Below are 19,877 nucleotides of genomic sequence, written 5' to 3'. Positions count from 1 at the left end.
ACAGTAACTCGGTAAAATCTTTGGCATTTTTGCATGTTGGGTTCATATTTTTGTTCAGTGTCGTTGAAAAGTTGATAAAACGCTAAAGTTGTCCATGGTGAAATTGGAACTCGCAACCTTTATGTTGCTAGACGTTCGCGTTATACGCCTACCCCGACCGACCAACCAACCACCCAACCACCCTACGTTCGTTTTGCCTTAAGTAACCATCTGTCTTATGTAACTATACAAAACTTAACATATCATACTAAATTGTTTGTCCAGGTTTTACTTTTACTATGTTACGTATAGTATATGAGATCCCGCTGGAATCCCGTCTTCCACGCGGTGGCTGCAGGAGCCTGCTGCCGCCACTAAGAGGCAGAGGAGCACCAGCATAAAAACAGACGGGCAGAAAGAAAATTGAACAGTTGCCTGGGGGTACCTTATAGAAGGTAACATTAGATTTTTTTTTGCATAATAACCAATATTATTGTCTATCATTGCGAAATTTTAGGTCTTTCTTGCACTGGTTTTGACGATGTGTTTGGATGCTGGCTTGTAGTAATGTGTTGTGTCTGTTGGAGTTTATTGAAATACACTTTGAATAGAGTTTGAATTAGTTGAATTGGCATCGTAGGCGTGTGTGTGTATAGTGTACTGTGTTATATGTCTCGGTGACGGTCAAAGGGTCCGCTGCGTGATGTCACTCCCGGGGCTGAGAGCGAGGCGCGGTTATTTACCCGACCCGGGCAGTTAACGGGGCTCAGTCGTAAGGGACGCCGAGCTAGTGGGTCTTTGTCAAAGGAAATGTAACCTGCTAGTATCGCTACAAAACAGAACAAGATCTAAACAACAAATGGGATGTGCAACAGATGGCCATTATTCAACCACTAATGAAGGGAAAGGACGTTGTTATCCGTGAGTCATGGATAGAAAGTGGACTTAGTCGAGTTGCGCACAATCAAAAACTGGAAAAAAGAGGAATAAATCAGTATCATGGTGATAATAATTATAACATTATCACCATGTAATCAGTGAAGTGTTGACATTACCCTTTTTAGTTAAACGACTTTGACAGCACTCAAACGAACTATAAAGCATATATCCTATCAAACACCACGAAAGAAAAATGAAGGAATATGTTGTTTTTTTTTATTCTACAATTGAATGAACTATTTTGATGTTTGTGGCTGAAGTCTTCTCGGACCCATCCCTTATCTGTTGACGATGACAGCTCAGTGCGGGTCTCGTTTCGCCACTTTTGGACAGATGGAAGCTGAGGAACGCAGATTGTTGGATTACTTTTTACGTCTTTAAACTGAAGTCGCCGCTAATGCGTTATATGGTTACTCTACGAATATGAATATCAACTTTTTAAAAGGCATTTTATCCGCTCAAGTATCATCCCGTGCGTCTCTGGGCCATGGCTGACATCATTACGCGGGTGGGATTCAGGGTGTTCCGATTTCATGGTACAATTATGAATGTTTTACTTCAGTGAATTTCATTTACATCGAGCACGGTCTATGGATTGCCTGAATGACTATTACTGTTCGAAGGACTATGTTTGAATGACACATTTTTTCAGCATTTGTTGAAGCAATTAATAATTTCCCCCAGAAGAATAACTATCCAAGCATCAGCGGTGTGTGTGTGAGTTAAAATATATTTCGTAATTTAATTGAATGATTGGATAAGATTATTCTTTATTTTTCTTTCATTGAATATCCAATAATCATTTCGTGGATCTTAACCCATCTGAGTGTTGAAAAGAGACATGAAAAGAGAGTGCGTGACTGGAGGAGTAAAATTATCTGTTTTACACTGGACAACATGTCAGTGTATTTGACAAAGCAGCACAAGCTTTTTCTCTTTCTCTGATTTTAATTCAATCATCTCGTGCGTGAAGTTCTAAGGGGGATGCCTCTTGAGCCCATCAGCCATGTCTCTGTTTCTGCTTTAGAGCCCTCCTCTTTGCTGCCCTCTCACTGGACAACGAATCTTCCTCAAGGGATTAAGGTAGCAGATAACAGAAACCTATATATACATTTTTTTCACCTTCACTCACTCCAAACATACTTCATGGTCCCTGTGAGTTTCTGAATTTTCTCCAATATATGTGCTCCTGCTGGCGTCGCCATGGCTGCGGCCCCAAAAGTTACATGCCTGTCAGCACCAGGGGTAAATGTGATTACCAACCTGAACCTCAGTGTCACCACCGGATCTGCCCCCTACTACAACCAGACAGCACTGCGAATCCCACCCTATTCCCCAGAGGCCACTGCGTTATTCGCAATGGCGATCACCCTCATGATGATCCTCACCATCGTCGGCAACATCTTGGTCATCATTGCAGTGCTGACCTCACGCTCACTCCATGGCCCACAGCACCTTTTCCTTGTCTCCCTGGCTGCAGCCGACATCCTAGTCGCTACCCTCATCATCCCCTTCTCACTGGCCAATGAGCTGCAGGGTTACTGGGCGTTCCGCTCACTATGGTGTGAGATCTACCTGGCGTTGGACGTCTTCTTCTGCACGTCCTCCATTGCCCACCTGTGTGCCATCTCATTGGACCGCTACCTGTCCATCTCCCGGCCCGTGTCCTATGGCATCCAACGGACGCCAGCGCGCATCAAGGCGGCCATCGTGGTCGTCTGGCTTCTCTCGGCCGTCATCTCCTTCCCTCCTCTCCTCTCCCTGGATAAGAGCAAGGGAGGGGTGGAGGTGTGTGAGCTGAACAACGAGCGTTGGTATATTCTCTACTCCACCATTGGATCGTTCTTCGCCCCGTGTCTCATCATGATCGGGGTCTACATCAGGATCTACCAGATTGCCAAGCAACACACAAGATGTCTGCCAGGGGAGAAACCCAACCATAACAAAACCCATGGCAACATGTCTAGCAACCCTCCTAGCAACCCCACACATCCCTCACCGGGACCTGTCATCATCCCCCAACTCAAGCCTCTCAGCCAACCACAGAACCACAAAGGGGAGGGAGGGAAAGCAGACAGACAAACTACGGACGCCGTACCTCTGAAGAGTCTCCCTGTCTCCTCCCCCTCGTCTCCTCCTCCCCAGAGTGAGACCCAGGCCAAGAGTCAACCCCATACGTCTTTACCAAATCCTGTCCCCACCTCACCCCAGCCTACCTCACCCACCGTAGCTCTCTGCCTCACACTCCTCTCTCCAGATAGCCAACACGAGGAGACCCACAGACAGGGTGAGTTACAGGAGGAGAAACATAGAGACACCCCCAATGATGACAGCTTCAGCTCTGGCTCCGAGGCAGAGACGAGGGGAAGAGGAAAGGGAGGGAAAGGGACAGTTAAGAATAATGGAGGATCAAAGTCTGGAGGAGCACCTCTCTCTTCTCTGACCTCACGAGGCCAAAAATACTGTAGCCACCCCCACCGGTACAGTGCTGGTCTCTGATAGGCCGGTGAAGCCACAGGCCACTCCCATGTCTCGGCGCAGGGCCATGGTAAACCGAGAGAAGCGCTTCACGTTTGTCCTGGCCGTGGTGATCGGAGTGTTTGTCATCTGTTGGTTCCCTTTCTTCTTCTCCTACTCACTGAAGGCCATCTTTCCTGAGACCTGCTTGGTCCCTGCTCCCCTCTTCACGTTCTTCTTCTGGATCGGCTACTGCAACTCCTGTCTGAATCCCGTCATATACACCATCTTCAACCAGGACTTCAGGAAGGCCTTCAAGAAGATCCTCTGTAGGGACACCAAGGGGACGTTCTTCTAGTGTGGACACTATGTAAGGACATCAAGTGGATGTTTATGTAGAGTGGATACTGTGTAAGGACATCAAGTGGATGTTCTTCTAGTGTGGACACTATGTAAGGACATCAATTGGATGTTCTTGTAGAGTGGATACTGTGTAAGGACATCAAGTGGATGTTCTTGTAGAGTGGATACAGATGGTACATGATTCTCTACATGTTTTGCCACTGAAACTGAAATTAGGCAAACTATTCGAATCTTGGCAACCAGCAATCGGTGCTGATTTTCTTTTTCATAACAACAACCGACAAGTTTGATGTTGGACGACAATAGAATGCTCATGCTGTTGCTACAACAATTTTCTACAGACATGTCAATAGACTGACCGTAAACCACCTTTAGAAGAACGTCCCCTTGGTGTCCCTACATTTGAAAATTACATCATGGCATTTAATTGAAGTATACTCGATTTTCGAAATATTAAACTTTCTTTTATTTCTAGAGTAGATACTGTGTAGAGACACCAAAGGGACGTTCTTCTAGAGTAGATACTGTGTAGAGACACCAAAGGGACGATCTTCTAGAGTAGATACTGTGTAGAGACACCAAGGGGACGATCTTCTAGAGTAGATACTGTGTAGAGACACCAAAGGGACGTTCTTCTAGAGTAGACACTGTGTAGAGACACCAAAGGGACGATCTTCTAGAGTAGATACTGTGTAGAGACACCAAGGGGACGATCTTCTAGAGTAGATACTGTGTAGAGACACCAAGGGGACTTACTGGATGTAATGTCAAGACAGATTTTAGTTTACCCGTGCAGGGAACCACAGACAAACTTTTGAGTCTGTCCTTTGTTGAACATTGTGTTCGATCTGATAAGAAAAATGCTGAACTTTGGAATTCTGGAATAGATGAACGTGCTCTGATGTACACATTGAGGGGCAGTGGAAGAGGAGGAAGGTGATGCAATCTGTCTGAGAAAAAGCAAACAACTTTACAGCGTGTTTAGCGATTGGCACAAAACAGGGCCATCAGTCATGAGGACATGTTGCTCAAATGACAGTATCACACTGCTCTTGTTGTTCCTCTGTAAATTTCTCTGGTTAAGAGCGTCTGCTAAATGACTAAAATGTAAATGTAGAAGGAAAGGAAGGTTACACTCTGTTGATTCCATTGGCTGGCTGGGTAGCTGCTACGCATACCCATAGCCATTACCTGTAGCCTTGTGACTGGCCACTATGAACTACAAGGACAGAGTGTGTCCATGATCACCTGGTACGGTCCACTGCAATGACACAAAGTGGGCAGGAGCATGTGCAGTAGAATGTGTTCCCAGAGTTCTCTGTGTTCTAGAACTTGTAGTGTGTGAAGGCAGTTTGTCCAGCTGTTCAGCCTCTGTCATAAACTCATACACTACTGAGGATGTCTTTTAAAGGAACCAACCAGCTCTGAGCGTGTGTTGTTTTGAGTATCTGAAATTAATATTTATGTTTTTATATAAGTATGAAATTAATATAAACACATGAAAAGTTAAATATGGAATGGGTTGTTGATGTGACCAAGGCCTCAGTCATGTAATTCATTGGGGAATATAGGGGAAACACTGGTGTGTGTGTAGTGTAGTGGCCTAAGGGTTTAACTGGAACAGAGGAAATCACTAATGGTTTTTTTATATATATGAGATAAAGAACTCACAAGACCTCTCTCTCTCTCTCTCTCTCTCTCTCTCTCTCTCTGTATCTCTCTCTCTGTGTGTGTGTGTGTGTGTGTGTGTGTGTGTGTGTGTGTGTGTGTGTGTGTGTGTGTGTGTGTGTGTGTGTGTGTGTGTGTGTGTGTGTGTGTGTGTGTGTGCGCAAGGTTTACAGAGTGCATGCCTATGAATACACATTCTCCAACAGATCCATAATAATTTATTTATTTAGACTGGTGTAATGTAAAAACATTGAATACATTCGAAATCTAAAGTGTACACTGAGTGTACAAAACATTAAGAACACCTGCTCTTTCCATGACATAGACTGGCCAAGTGAACCCAGATGAAAGCTACAGTATATGACCCCTTATTGTTAAATCCACTTCAATCAGTGTAGATGAAGGGGAGTAGACAGGGTAAAGAAGGATATTTAAGCCTTGAGACATGGATTGTGTATGTGTGCCGTTCAGAGGATGAATGGACAAGGACATCCAGCCAACTTGACACAACTGTGGGAAGCATTGGAATCAACATGGGCCAGCATCCCTGTGGAATGATTTTGACACCTTGTAGAGTCCATTCCCTAACGAATTGAGGCTGTTCTGAGGGTAAAAGGGGGTGCAACTCAATATTAGGAAGGTGTTCCTAATGTTTAGTGCACTCAGTGTACAGTATACCATATTTAGAAAAAACATTGTGTTGACTGACTACATTTTGTAAACAAAAGACTGCAGGTCACCTAGCAGTTAAAGCATTGGGTCGATGTGCCCATGACCAAGGCACTTAACCTTAATTGCACCAGGTTTGCTGTTCATAATGGCAGACCGTTGCCATGACCCCACTTTCTGATGGTGTCTCAGGGACAGTTGGGATATGCAAAAAACACATTTCTAATTCACACATATTATCTCACCCTTGTACATGTGTGAAATAGGACAAATATAAGCATCCACCAAATTATTATTAATGGGAAAATCAAAAAGAGAGTGACCTACAGGTAACTGCCAAAATACAATGCATTCTGAAAGTATTCGGACCACTTGCCTTTCTCCACATTTTCTTACGTTACAGCCTTAATCTAAAGTTGATTAAATTCAAATTTTCCTCATCAATCTACACACAATATCCCATAATGAAAAAGCGAAAAGTTTGTTTACATTTTTGCAAATTTATTAAAAATAAAAAGCAGAAATACGTTATTTACATAATTATTCAGACCCTTTGTTATGAGACTTGAAATTGAGCTCAAATTGGACATAATTTGGAAAGGCACACACCTGTCTATATAAGGTTGAACAATTGAACAAGCCAAGAGGTCAAAGGAATTGTCCGTAGAGCTCCGAACCAGGATTGTGTCGAGGCACAGATCTGGGGAAGGGTACCAAAACAGTTCTGCAGTATTGAGGATCCGCAAGAACACAGTGGCCTCTATAATTCTTAAATGGAAGAAGTTTGGAATCATCAAGACTCTTCCTAAAGCTGGCCGCCCGGCTAAACTGAGCAATCGGGGGAGAAGGGTTTTGGTCAGGGAGGTGACCAAGAACCCGATGGTCACTCTGACAGAGGTCCAGAGTCCCTCTGTGGAGATGGGAGAACCTTCCAGAAGGACAACCATAACTGCAGCACTCCACCAATCAGGCCTTTATGGTAGGGTGCCCAGATGGAAGCCACTCCGCAGTAAAAGGCACATGACAACCCACTTGGAGTTTGCCAAAAGATACCTAAAGGACTTTCAGATCATGGGAAACAAGATTATCTTGTCTGATGAAACCAAGATTGAACTCTTTGGCCTTAATGCCAAGCTTCACGTCTGGAGAAAACCTGGCTCCATCTCTAAGGTGAATCATGGTGGTGACAGCATCATGCTGTGGGGATGTTTTTCAGCGACAGTGATTGGGTGACCAGTCAGGATCGAGGGAAAGACCGATGGAGCAAAGTACAGAGAGATCCTTGATGAACCTGCTCCAAGGCACTCAGGACCTCAGACTGGGGCAAAGGTTCACCTTCCAACAGGACAACCACCCTATGCACACAGCTAGGACAATGCAGGAGTGGTTTTGTGACACATCTCTGGATGTCCTTGAATGGCCCAGCCAGAACCCAGACTTGAACCCGATCGAACATCTCTGGAGAGACAAGAAAATAGCTGTGCAGTGATGCTCCCCATCCAACCTGACAGAGCTTGAGAGGATCTGCAGAGAAGAATGGGAGAAACTCCCCAAATACAGGTGTGCCAAGCTTGTAGCGTCATACCCAAGAAGACTTGAGGCTGTAATCACTGCCAAAGGGGCTTCAACAAAGTACTGAGTAAAGGTCTGAATACTTATGGAAATGTGATATTTCAGTTTTGTGTTTTCATACATTTGCAAAAATTTCTAAACCTGTTTTTTCTTTGTCATTAGGGGGTCTTGTGTGTAGATCGATGAGGGGAAAAAACAATATAATCCAAAAAGTCAAAGGGCCTGAATACTTTCCGAATGCACTGTAAATGAAACACCAGCATTTTAATAGGGTGTTAGGCCACCATGAGCCGCCAGAACAGCTTCAAAGAGCCTTGCCATACTGTAGATTCTACAATTGTCTGAAACTCTATAGGAAAGATGCGACACCATTCTTCCACGAGCAATTTGGTGTCTGCGTCCTGATGGTGGCAGAAAACACTGTCTCAGGTGCAGCTCTAGAATCTCCCAGAAGTGTTCAATTGGGTTGAGATCTGAGACGGCCATGGCATATCGTGAAATATCAGCAAGTAAAGCAGTCTACACCACTGAATCTTTTGCTAAACGTGCCCCAACAATTACCCCTGTTTCAAAGTCACAGATCTCTTCTAGCAATGGTAGCCAACATAATAGGAAACTGGGTACACTCAGCATTGTTATACATGGACCTGATGGGATGTTAATTCCACACCCATACTTTATATCCCTCATGTTTCCTTTTTTGGGCATTTACTTGTAGATGCCAGGTTAATAGGACAAGCCAAAGATCTCCTCAGTGTTGTGTATGTGTAAATGTATACAGTGTATGTGTAAATGTGGGCATGCCCGTGTGTGTCTGTTTGGACACAGTCCCATGATCGCCTTGCCAGTTGAAAAGTGTGTATCTCACAGAATGGGGTATTCATTATTTAACCAGGTTACGTAATACATAGCTGTTGTCACATTCTAAACACCGCAGTGGTATGGAGCTCTTTAATGTCGTATAACACACAACTCCAACTCCCCAAGCACCCTTCTATGTTAAAACAATTACCCGCCATGGGAGTCAACAACGTTCTGTATAGCCTCCTGTTATCTAAGTCTATTAGATGGAAGACTCCAGACTGCCAAGAGGTTTGGACCTTTAAATCACAGGGTTGCTGGTTCAAACCCAATGTACTCCTGAAATTCCCTCTGAGACTAGATCACTCGGGAACCAATCCAAGGCTGCTTTTAGAGTATGAGGTCAAAATGAAGACTCAGTCACTTTGTGGTCCACTCAAGAACAGCACTAGACCCAGTGATGCTGCTCACTTTGAGGACTGTGTTTTTATTTGTTTTGAACATGAATAATACATTCCTGTTTATTTCTATTGTTCCGTTTTCTGTTTGTCTTCTCGTTGCAGTTAGTTCCCTGGCTCTATAGATTGATGCCAAAGTGGTATCTCTGAGCACAAAACACAGAAACAAAACATCTTTGTGTGTGAGTATGTGTGTGTGATTCCAAGAACATATTCAAGGGCAGGAACAAAGGACAAGGACAATAGAGAACCTTCAATCTCTATGGGTAACACGAACACACGCTCAAACGTGTTCACACCTCTATACGTGTTGTCCTTTCAGAGAAGGAGCGTCCTTCATTGTCCTTCTTGTGTGTGAGTTTGTGTGTGTATATGTACGTTTGTGCATGCTTGCATATGTTCATTCCTGTTGTCCTTCTCCAGTCCTTGAAGGTGTTCTCCAGAATAGGCGATAAGGCTCAGGTCTGCTGGGGTTTCTAAATAAATTCTCTTTGATTAAAGCAAATAACCCTGTTACCATGGTTATCAAGGGGAAGTGCTGCTTGGGGGTCCACTGTGACACACTTAAATGTCACTCCACATTACCGTGGAAACTAATGGGGGATAGAATAAGGTCTGGGAGCCTGGGACTGCCCCCTACATACACATATGCAAGTACGCAGGAAGAGCATCAACTTATCTATACCTCTGAATTCCAATATAGATCGATCTCAATCTACATTATTTGCATCTGTCTGTGCAATTGAATATACATCCTAATTGAAAGCAATGCAGGTATATCCTTTCTTAGACTTACTTGCCAATTCTATGGGAAACCCACATAATATTACCCAACCTCAGGTCAGGTCTTAAAGTAGCTGGTGTAACATCATTTTTTACCAGAGCGTCTCATAAAGGCTGGTGCCTCGGGGCTGACGCTGCTGTCCAGGATATGTCAGGGGTCTGTAAGGCAGTTGTATTTCACACAAACACAAGTGTGAGTGCACACACACACACACACACACACACACACACATACATTTCTGCTGTTGTGTTGTGCTGTGTAGTCAGTCACGCTGTATTCTGTCATCTTCCTCTGAGCATCTCTCAGGAAAGTATTGGGTTTGTTCAGCAGTTTTAAAGCCTGACTGCTTGACATTCAGTTCCAGCCCAGTGCTCACAGGACTCAAATGTTGAGCAGTCAGAGATGTGTTCACCACAGTGCTCCTTTGCTCTACTGACAAGGCAGGCAGGTATTGTTAGTGTATAGGGGAAGAGGAGTAGCTGGGCTTGAACCAGCAACCCTGTGGTTATAGGGTAAACACATTATCACCTCTGTCATAAAGGTCCAGACCTCTTTGCAGAGGTTAAAGTACACTACTGTATGGACCACTATAGCATCTAGTGGATAGCCAGGGGCACACTCCAACACTCAGACATCATTTACAAACAGAGCATTTGTTTTTCGTGAGTCCGCCAGATCAGAGGCAGTAGGGATGTCCAGGGATGTTCTCTGTTTCGTGAGGCCGCCAGATCAGAGGCAGTAGAGATGTCCAGGGATGTTATCTGTTTCGTGAGTCCGCCAGATCAGAGGCAGTAGAGATGACCAGGGATGTTTTCTGTTTCGTGAGTCCGCCAGATCAGAGGCAGTAGGGATGTCCAGGGATGTTCTCTGTTTCGTGAGTCCGCCAGATCAGAGGCAGTAGAGATGACCAGGGATGTTCTCTGTTTCGTGAGTCCGCCAGATCAGAGGCAGTAGAGATGACCAGGGATGTTCTCTGTTTCGTGAGTCCGCCAGATCAGAGGCAGTAGAAATGACCAGGGATGTTCTCTGTTTCGTGAGTCCGCCAGATCAGAGGCAATAGGGATGTCCAGGGATGTTCTCTTGATACGTGTGTGAATTGGACCATTTTCCTGTCAAAATGTAACAGGTACTTTTGGGTGTCAGGGAAAATGTTTGGAGTAGAAGTACATTATTTTCTTTAGAAATGTAGTGAAGTAAAAGTAAGGCATCCCAAAAACCAAAAACTACCAAAAACTACTTAAGTAGTATTTTAAAGTATTTTTACTTAAGTACTTTACACCACTGCTTGTGGGGACCTAAAATCCCCAAAGTTCCCACAAAGATAGTAAAACAAGGAAAATTCTCCCTCGTGGGCACATTCCCCCTTAAAATAGCCTTTGTCCATGAGTACAAAGGCTATTTTAAGCTTAGGTTTTAGATTTAGGGTTACATTTAGGGTTAGGGTTAAACATGGGGTAAGTGTGGTTGGGTTTAGGGTTAGAAGTTTAGGTTAGGGTAAGAGGTTAAGGTTAGCACTATGGTAAAGGTTTAGGTGTTAGGGAAAATAGGATTTTGAATGGAAATGAATGTTAGGTCCCCACTGGGATAGAAGAACATAACGTGTGTGTGAGTGTGTACATGAGCAATATGTTTTCAGTGCAGTGAATTAATGATGAACCCTGTGATTGCTAGCTGCTGAGAATGATTAATCCAAAGAATTCAGTGAGTTTTGATAACTGATGTTTGATTACATTTACTACTGAAACAGCAACTCTCCCACTGGGCACAAACTGGTTGAATCAACGTTGTTTCAACGTGACATCATAGATTTCACCTGGATTCACCTGGTCACTATGTAATGGAAATAACAGGTGTTCTCAGTGTTTTGTATACTCAGTGTATATATGTTCTCAATAATGTAATAGTCTTGTTTAATACCCACTATATTTTTGGGAACATTTATAAATTGTACGACTATCTTTAGTTTTTCATGAGTGGAGCTACTACCATACAGATGTAGGAATCTATTTGAACACACCTAACACAATGGTCAATCTAAGTGCTGCGCAGAAGTGCTATAGGTTCAGGGGTCTGTCAGAAATGTTGTTGCTATTTTCACAAGCACAATTATCAGCACAGTTGCTGGCGTTGGCGTGAAAGGCCTGGGTCTTGAAGAATAAACAAGTTGTGGGTGTGTCGAGGTGTGGCCCCTCACTGGCCAATCAGAACGTGCTCCATGGTTGAATATGCTGTTGCTTCAAGTTGTGTATTTACGGTATTTTATGTATTGCCTTGGAATCAACTCCAATTCCAATGTTAGTTCATTATAGTTTGTTAAACAGCTTATAGAAACACATGAACAAAATGTAGATCTATCCCATTTTTGCAAAATATGTTAACTTGAAACTGATTGCAGTCCACGTTGTTCTTAATTGCATGGCTTCAATGTGGAAATACCTTTGTATATATATAATGTATGTGGACACCTCTTAAAATTAGTAGAATTGGCTATTTCAGCCACACCCGTTGCTGACAGGTTTATAAAATTGAGCACACAGCCATGCAATCTCCATAGACAAACATTGGCAGTGAAATGGCTTTACTGGGGAGCTCAGTGACTTTTAATGTGCCACCGTCATAGGATGCCACCTTTCCAGCAAGTCAGTTTGTGGGATGTATGCCTTGCTAGAGATACCACTGTCAACTGTAAGTGTTGTTATTGAGAAGTGGAAACATATAGGAGCAGCAATGGCTCAGCCATGAAGTGGTAGACCACACAAGCTCACAGAACAGGACCGCTGAGTCCTGAAGCGCGTTGCAACACTTTCTATTGTAGGCAAAGTCAGCAGCTTAATGAAATGGGTTTCCATGGCTGAGCAGCTGCACACAAGCCTAAGATCCTCATGTGCAATGCCAAGCATCGGCTGGAGGGGTGTAAAGCTTGCAGCCATTGGATTCTGGAGCATCGTTCTCTGGAGTTATGAATCATGTTTCACCATCTGACAGTCCAACGGACAAATCTGGGTTTGGCGGATGCCCTGCCAGGAGAACACTACCTGCCCGAATGCATAGTGCCAGTTGGGAATTTAGTGGAAGAGAAATACTGGTCTGGGGATGTTGTTCATGGTTCGGGCCCCTTGTTTCCACTAAAAGATTTCCCTTCACTGGAACTATTTAGTGGAAAGCCTTCCCAGAAGAGTGGAAGCTGTTATAGCACCAAAGGGGGGACCAACTCTACATTAATGCCCATGATATTGGAATGAGATGTTTGACGAACAGGTGTCCACATACTTTTGGTCATGTAGTGTATATATACTCAACAAAAATATAAAATATAAACGTGTATAAACGTGTTGGTCCCATGTTTCATGAGCTGAAATAAAAGATCCCAGAAACGTTCCATACACACAAAAATCTTATATCTAAAAATGTTGTGCACAGATTTGTTTACATCCCTGTTAGTGAAAATTTCTCCTTTACCAAGATAGTCCATCCACTTGACAGGTGTAGCATATCAAGAAGCTGATTAAACAGCGTGATCATTACACAGGTGCACCTTGTGTTGGAGACAATAAAAGGCCACTCTAAACTGTGCAGTTTTGTCACACAACACAATGCCACAGAGGTCTCATTGTTTTAGAGACCATGTGTAACCATGCCAGCCGCAGACCCGTGTAACCATGCCAACCCAAGACCTCCACATCCAGCTTCTTTACCTGCAGGATCGTCTGAGACCAGCTGATAAAATTGAGGAGTATTTCTGTCTGTAATAAAGCCCTTTTGGGGGGAAAAACTCATTGTAAATGGCAGGGCCTGGCTCTCCAGTGGGTGGGCCTGGCTCCCTATGCCCTGGCAGGCCCACCCATGTCTGTGCCCCTGCCCAGTCATATGAAATCCATAGATTAGGGCCTAATTTATTTATTTCATTTGACTGATTTTCTTATATGAACTGTAACCCAGTGAAATCGTTGAAATTGTTGTATGTTGTGTTGATATTTTTATTTAGTAAATACATAACATTCACACTGATATAGGGGCTAGGTCTACTGTAAATTGCATTAAGGCTGAGCATGGACATGCCAAACGTTGTCAATAATAAACAAGAATAAATTAATTATCGATAAGGCCTAAAAAGAGAGTGAATAATTCTAATCAAATTCTAAACACAACGATCCAATATAAAGAGAAAGGGAGGATGTCCACTCACCGTTATACTGCTCCAAAATAGAATGTTAGGTATACATTTTCAAACCATCTTACATTACAACTTGCATTGCATGCGCGCCATGGATGTTCTCACCAAGCCAGGACAGTTAATCATTCAAATACGTTTTTTGTTAATTAAATTAAATGAAAAATAAACAATTGTTACAGGAAAATATCTTCTAAATACAAGGTTCACCTGTATTCGCAGAGGTTCTCATCTTTCCATTTCTCGTTTGATGATGGGCATGGACACATGTAGCCTACATCATGGAGGGGGTGTTACTCATGTCCAAAGCATGGCTAAAATAACGTAGGCCTACCTACAATACATAGGTAAAAAGGGAATGTCAGCTCACTGTTTTGCTCCTCTCCAACTTAGATTTTAAAACTGAACGCTTTGGTGAGTAAGATTTATTTCCAAGCGGTCTCACGAGCCAAACACTTTATCAATGGTCTTGACTAGTTGATTACATTGGGCAATACACAAATAATACAGCCTTCATTTACAGGAGGATATGCTTGGTTTTTAATCAAATAAAGCGAAATGGGGAAAACATTACTGTTTTATGTTTCTAAATAGGAAGTACAAAGGCACGAAAAGCACATCTTGTTCCATATCTTGAACCCTTTGAAGAACCCTTTTCATTCCAGGTAAAAGCATTTTGGGTTTCCACGTAGAACCCTAATTACAGAAGGTTCTACATGGAACTCAAATGGATTCTACCTGGAACCAAAAATAGTTATTCTATGGGGACAGCTGAAGAACCTTTTTGGAACACCTTTTTCTAAAAGTTTTTAAGGACACGACTCAGATATTTCCACCCTCCCAATCTGAGCGTGAGCGAGCTGATATAAGCAGTGGTGTAAAGAACTTAAGAACAAATACTTTAAAGTACTACTTAAGTCGTTTTTTCAGGTATCTGTACTTTACTATTCATATTTTTGACAACATTTTCTTTTACTTCCTCAGAAAATAATGTACTTTATACTCCATACATTTTCCCTCACACCCATTTTGAATGCCTAACAGGAAAGGAAAATGGTCAAATTCACGCATTCATCAAGAAAACACCCCCAGTCATCCTTACTGCCTCTGGTGGACTCCCTAAACACAAATGCTTAGTTTGAGTGTTCCCCTAGCAATCTGAAAATTTAAAAAACAAGAAAATCGTGCCATCTGCTTTGCTTCATATAAGGAATTTGAAATAATTTTTTTCTTTTACTTTTATATTTTAGCAAATACATCTACATTTGATACTTATGGATATTTAAAACCACATACTTTTAGACTATTACTCAAGTAGTATTTTACTGGGTTACTTACATTTTTACTGGAGTCATTTTCTATTAAAGTATCTTTACTTTTACTCAATTATGACAATTGGGTACTTTTTTCAACACTGGATATAAGATGGATAAATTGAAGAATCTGGCGTGAAAGCTGGAAAATGCCAGTTGTGCCAGTTTTTACATGACAAAATTGTGTTTGACACTAGCATCGCTTTAACGCCAGCCGTATTGTCGCTGCAAAATAATCCTGCAGAAACAGAATTTGAACATTTAGTCCATATGTTGCTTGATCGGTGGTTAGGTTATTAGCTGGACAAAATTAGACTACATGTAAAGAGCATTACTGTTAAATGAATCGCGTGTTAGAGCGGATTGTCAGCATATCACAAAGCTTATCTGCATTTCCTGCGGTACAAGAACATTCTCAGCAACCCTTTAACCCTATTTCATAACCACATGTTGTTTCTGTTGTTCTCCCCTCCACCGTCATAAAATGCAGAATCTTCAGACTACTACATTTAAAACACCCATTTGTTATTCCGTCATCATGATTTTATCTGTGTTTCTTTGCCACGTCTGCTTGCTCAGGTCTGGCACTTCAGTCCCCCAGCAACTCAGAGCAAACCAGATTCTATCATTGCCAGGTTACAGCTAGGTGTTTTTTGTGTGATTTATAGTGAAACATGTGCAGGTTGATGTGTATTGTCATGAATGCTGCCCTGCTGGCAGAACTAAGCGATGTATGCCAGATGGGCCAGCTGCAAAGTCAAAAGTGGCTTTATTGAAGGAATTATGAGGCATGTGATTCCAGGTCATCTCAAATGTCATCTGTGAGAGTCTGATTCATAACATTAGTATTATGGTTTGGAGCAGAATAAAGATTACTATCACCCATGGCTGATGTCATGAAGATCTTCAGGGAATTCCATTTTACTGGGCTCAAGGTAGTCAGAGAGAGAGAGAGCAAAGAGAGAGAGAAGAGAGAGCAAATGGAGAGAGCAAAGAGAGAGAGCAAAGAGCGAAAGAGAGAGAGAGCAAAGAGAGTAAGAGAGAGAGAGAGCAGAGAGAGCAAAGAGGGAGAGAGAGCAAATAGAGAGAGAGAGAGAGACAGTGAGTCTTGCCAGTCCTCTAATTTAATATAATGGGCAGGGCTAATACTGTCATACTCTTTGTAGATCACCATTAATATCAATAGAACATATACACTGAGTGCATTAAGTACACCTGCTCTTTCCATGACATATATTGACCAGGTAAATCCAGGTGAATCCAGGAATCTATGGTCCCTTATTGGTGTCACTTGTTAAATCCACTTCAATCAGTGTAGATGAAGGGAAGGAGACAGGATAAGGGAGTATTTTTAAGTATTGAGACAATTGAGACATGGATTGTGTATGTGTGCCATTCAGAGGGTGAATGGGAAACACAACATTTTGAAGTGCCTTTGAACTGGGTATTATAGTAGGTGCCAGGGCCATGTGTTAAGAACTGCTATGCTGCTGTTTTTTTCTTTTCACACTCAACAGTTTCATGTGTGTATCAAGAATGGTCCTCCACCCAAATGACATTCAGCCAACTTGACACAACTGTGGGGAGCATTGGAGTCAACTTGGACCAGCATCCCAGTGGAACACTTATTCTTATCTCTTACTTTTTTAGGTATATTCTTAAAACGTCATTGTTGGTTAAAACCTCTTGATACTCCCCATCCCGGATCCGGGATCGTGAATAAAGCCTCAGGCTCATTAGCATAACGCAACGTTAACGATTTCTGAAAATCGCAAATAAAATGAAAATAATGCGCCTGCTCTCAAGCTTAGCCTTTTCTTAACAACACTGTCATCTCAGATTTTCAAAATATGCTTTTGAACCATAGAAAATCACTAATTTGTGTAAGAGTATGCTAAGCTAGCTTAGCATTTTGAGTAGCATTTAGCACGCAACATTTTCACAAAAACCAGATAACCAAATAAATAAAATCATTTACCTTTGAAGAGCTTCGGATGTTTTCAATGAGGAGACTCTCAGTTACATAGCAAATGTTCAGTTTTTCCTGAAAGAATCTTTGTGTAGGAGAAATCGCTCCGTTTTGTACATCACATTTGGCTACCGAAACGAACCGAAAATTCAGTCACCAAAACATCAAACTTTTTCCGAATTAACTCCATAATATCGACCGAAACATGGCAAACGTTTGGAATCAGTCCTCAAGGTGTTTTTTCACATATCTCTTCATTGATATGCAGTTTGTGGAAGCCTGCTTTCCCCTCAGAATCGCATGGAAAAATACCAGCAGCTGAAAAAGACGCACCAATTTCGACGGAGGACACCGGGCGGACACCTGGAAAATGTAGTCTCTTATGGTCAATCTTCCAATGATATGCCTACAAATACGTCACAATGCTGCAGACACCTTGGGGAAACGACAGAAAGGGCAGGCTCATTCCTCTCGCATTCACAGCCATATAAGGAGAATGGAAAACGGAGCCTCAAAAATCCTGCTGGTTTCCTGGCTGCCGTTTCATCTTGGTTTTGCCTGTAGCTCCCGTTCTAGGGCACCCACAGAGAATATCTTTGCAGTTCTGGAAAATTCAGAGTGTTTTCTTTCCAAAGCTATCAATTATATGCATAGTCGAGCATCTTTTTGTGACAAAATATCTTGTTTAAAATGGGAACATTTTTCATCCAAAAATTAAATTGCGCCCCTAGAGTTTCAAGAGGTTAATGGCTTGCTTGTAAGTAAGCATATCCCTGTAAGGTCTACACCTGTTGTATTCGGTGCATGTGACAAATAACGTTTGATTTGATACATCCTTGCATGTGACACTGTTCAATCCACGATTGTCACAGCAACCCTTACACTGCCTGTCACGTCTACTCCTGCTCCTCCCCTCCGGCGTTCAACGTCACCGGTTTACTAACCACCGGCCCTGGGATTAATCATTACACACACCTGGCATTCATCATTACACACACCTGGCATCAAGCCTTACGCACACCTGCACATCATCATGATACTCACCTGGACTCCATCACCTTCCTGATTACCTCCCATATATCTGTCACTCCCTTTGGTTCTTTCCTCAGTCAAATCAAATCAAATCAAATCAAATTTATTTGTCACATACACATGGTTAGCAGATGTTAATGCGAGTGTAGCGAAATGCTTGTGCTTCTAGTTCCGACAATGCAGTAATAACCAACAAGTAATCTAACTAACAATTCCTAAACTACTGTCTTATACACAGTGTAAGGGGATAAAGAATATGTACATAAGGATATATGAATGAGTGATGGTACAGAGCAGCATAGGCAAGATACAGTAGATGGTATCGAGTACAGTATATACATATGAGATGAGTATGTAAACAAAGTGGCATAGTTAAAGTGGCTAGTGATACATGTATTACATAAGGATGCAGTCGATGATATAGAGTACAGTATATACGTATGCATATGGGATGAATAATGTAGGGTAAGTAACATTATATAAGGGAGCATTGTTTAAAGTGGCTAGTGATATATTTACATCATTTCCCATTCAATTCCCATTATTAAAGTGGCTGTAGTTGAGTCAGTGTCAGTGTGTTGGCAGCAGCCACTCAATGTTAGTGGTGGCTGTTTAACAGTCTGATGGCCTTGAGATAGAAGCTGTTTTTCAGTCTCTCGGTCCCAGCTTTGATGCACCTGTACTGACCTCGCCTTCTGGATGATAGCGGGGTGAACAGGCAGTGGCTCGGGTGGTTGATGTCCTTGATGATCTTTATGGCCTTCCTGTAACTTTGGGTGGTGTAGGTGTCCTGGAGGGCAGGTAGTTTGCCCCCAGTCGGCATTGTTCCTGTGTTTACGCGTAGACGCTACTGTTATGGTGTCTCGTTTCATGTTTGTTGTTTAATTAAACGTTGCACCTGCTTCTCGACTCAGCGCCTCCGTTACACTGCCGTCCTTCTTAATGGTCACTGCAGGTGATGCTCACATGGGTGGTGGGTCTTCTTAAGGATTGCCTGATAAACCTGAGGGGAGATGCATCAGTGATACTGCATGAATGGCTCTGCATCCCCTGTCTATATCCAATGCTTGACCTGGTCTGTGTAGCCAAAAGTGTTGTCTGTATTGGAGAACATGTCAGAGCAACTGAATTAACTGACTCCTCTGTGGTTCATTAAGTGCTCAAAGTCCACAGAGACCGGAAGATACTGGACTTGACTGTACATAAGACTGGTTGGGTCTGCCTCTTCATGGGCTGACAGATGAACATGCAACTCAATTTCTTGTTCTTCAAACACTGCAAAGTCTGGGGGCACAATCTCTGCAGGCCTGCTTATCTCAACCACTCTAGCTTGTGGATGCAAGTGTACACTAGGTAACACATATTATATTCAGTGCTGACTTTTCCCAGACATTTGCAATCATGGTAAACACTGCACGTCGGCTCAAGTGTAGATTACCTGAAAAAAAATGTTGTAGTGCGCTGCTCTATAACGCGCATTAGATTGAGTCCAATTGTCTTTCTCTGAAAACCATGATTGTATTCAAGATGTTTTCTCAATCTTCTCCCTCATTGAATCTACAATAGAGACACCACTGACCCCCCCCCGAATAAAAGATCTGCGTCAGAAGACCACACTGTCATTGCCCACATAGCTCCTCCATTGTGTGTCTGTCTCTCAGTGCTGTACGTGGGTGCTGTGATGTCTGTCTCCTACATGGGC

General features: G+C 42.7%; 1 pseudogene; it reads left to right on the top strand.

Annotated features, from left to right (window-relative positions):
- The first annotated feature begins 410 nt into the window (after positions 1-410).
- LOC135518120 (alpha-2B adrenergic receptor-like) lies at positions 411-5,399 on the top strand (annotated as a pseudogene).
- The last annotated feature ends 14,478 nt before the right edge of the window (positions 5,400-19,877 follow it).

This window comes from Oncorhynchus masou, chromosome 28 (assembly GCF_036934945.1).
Source record: "Oncorhynchus masou masou isolate Uvic2021 chromosome 28, UVic_Omas_1.1, whole genome shotgun sequence".
In the NCBI taxonomy this organism is placed as follows: Eukaryota; Metazoa; Chordata; class Actinopteri; order Salmoniformes; family Salmonidae; genus Oncorhynchus; species Oncorhynchus masou.
The sequence above is the reverse complement of the archived record's forward strand: the minus strand, read 5'-3'. Positions and strand labels throughout refer to the sequence as shown.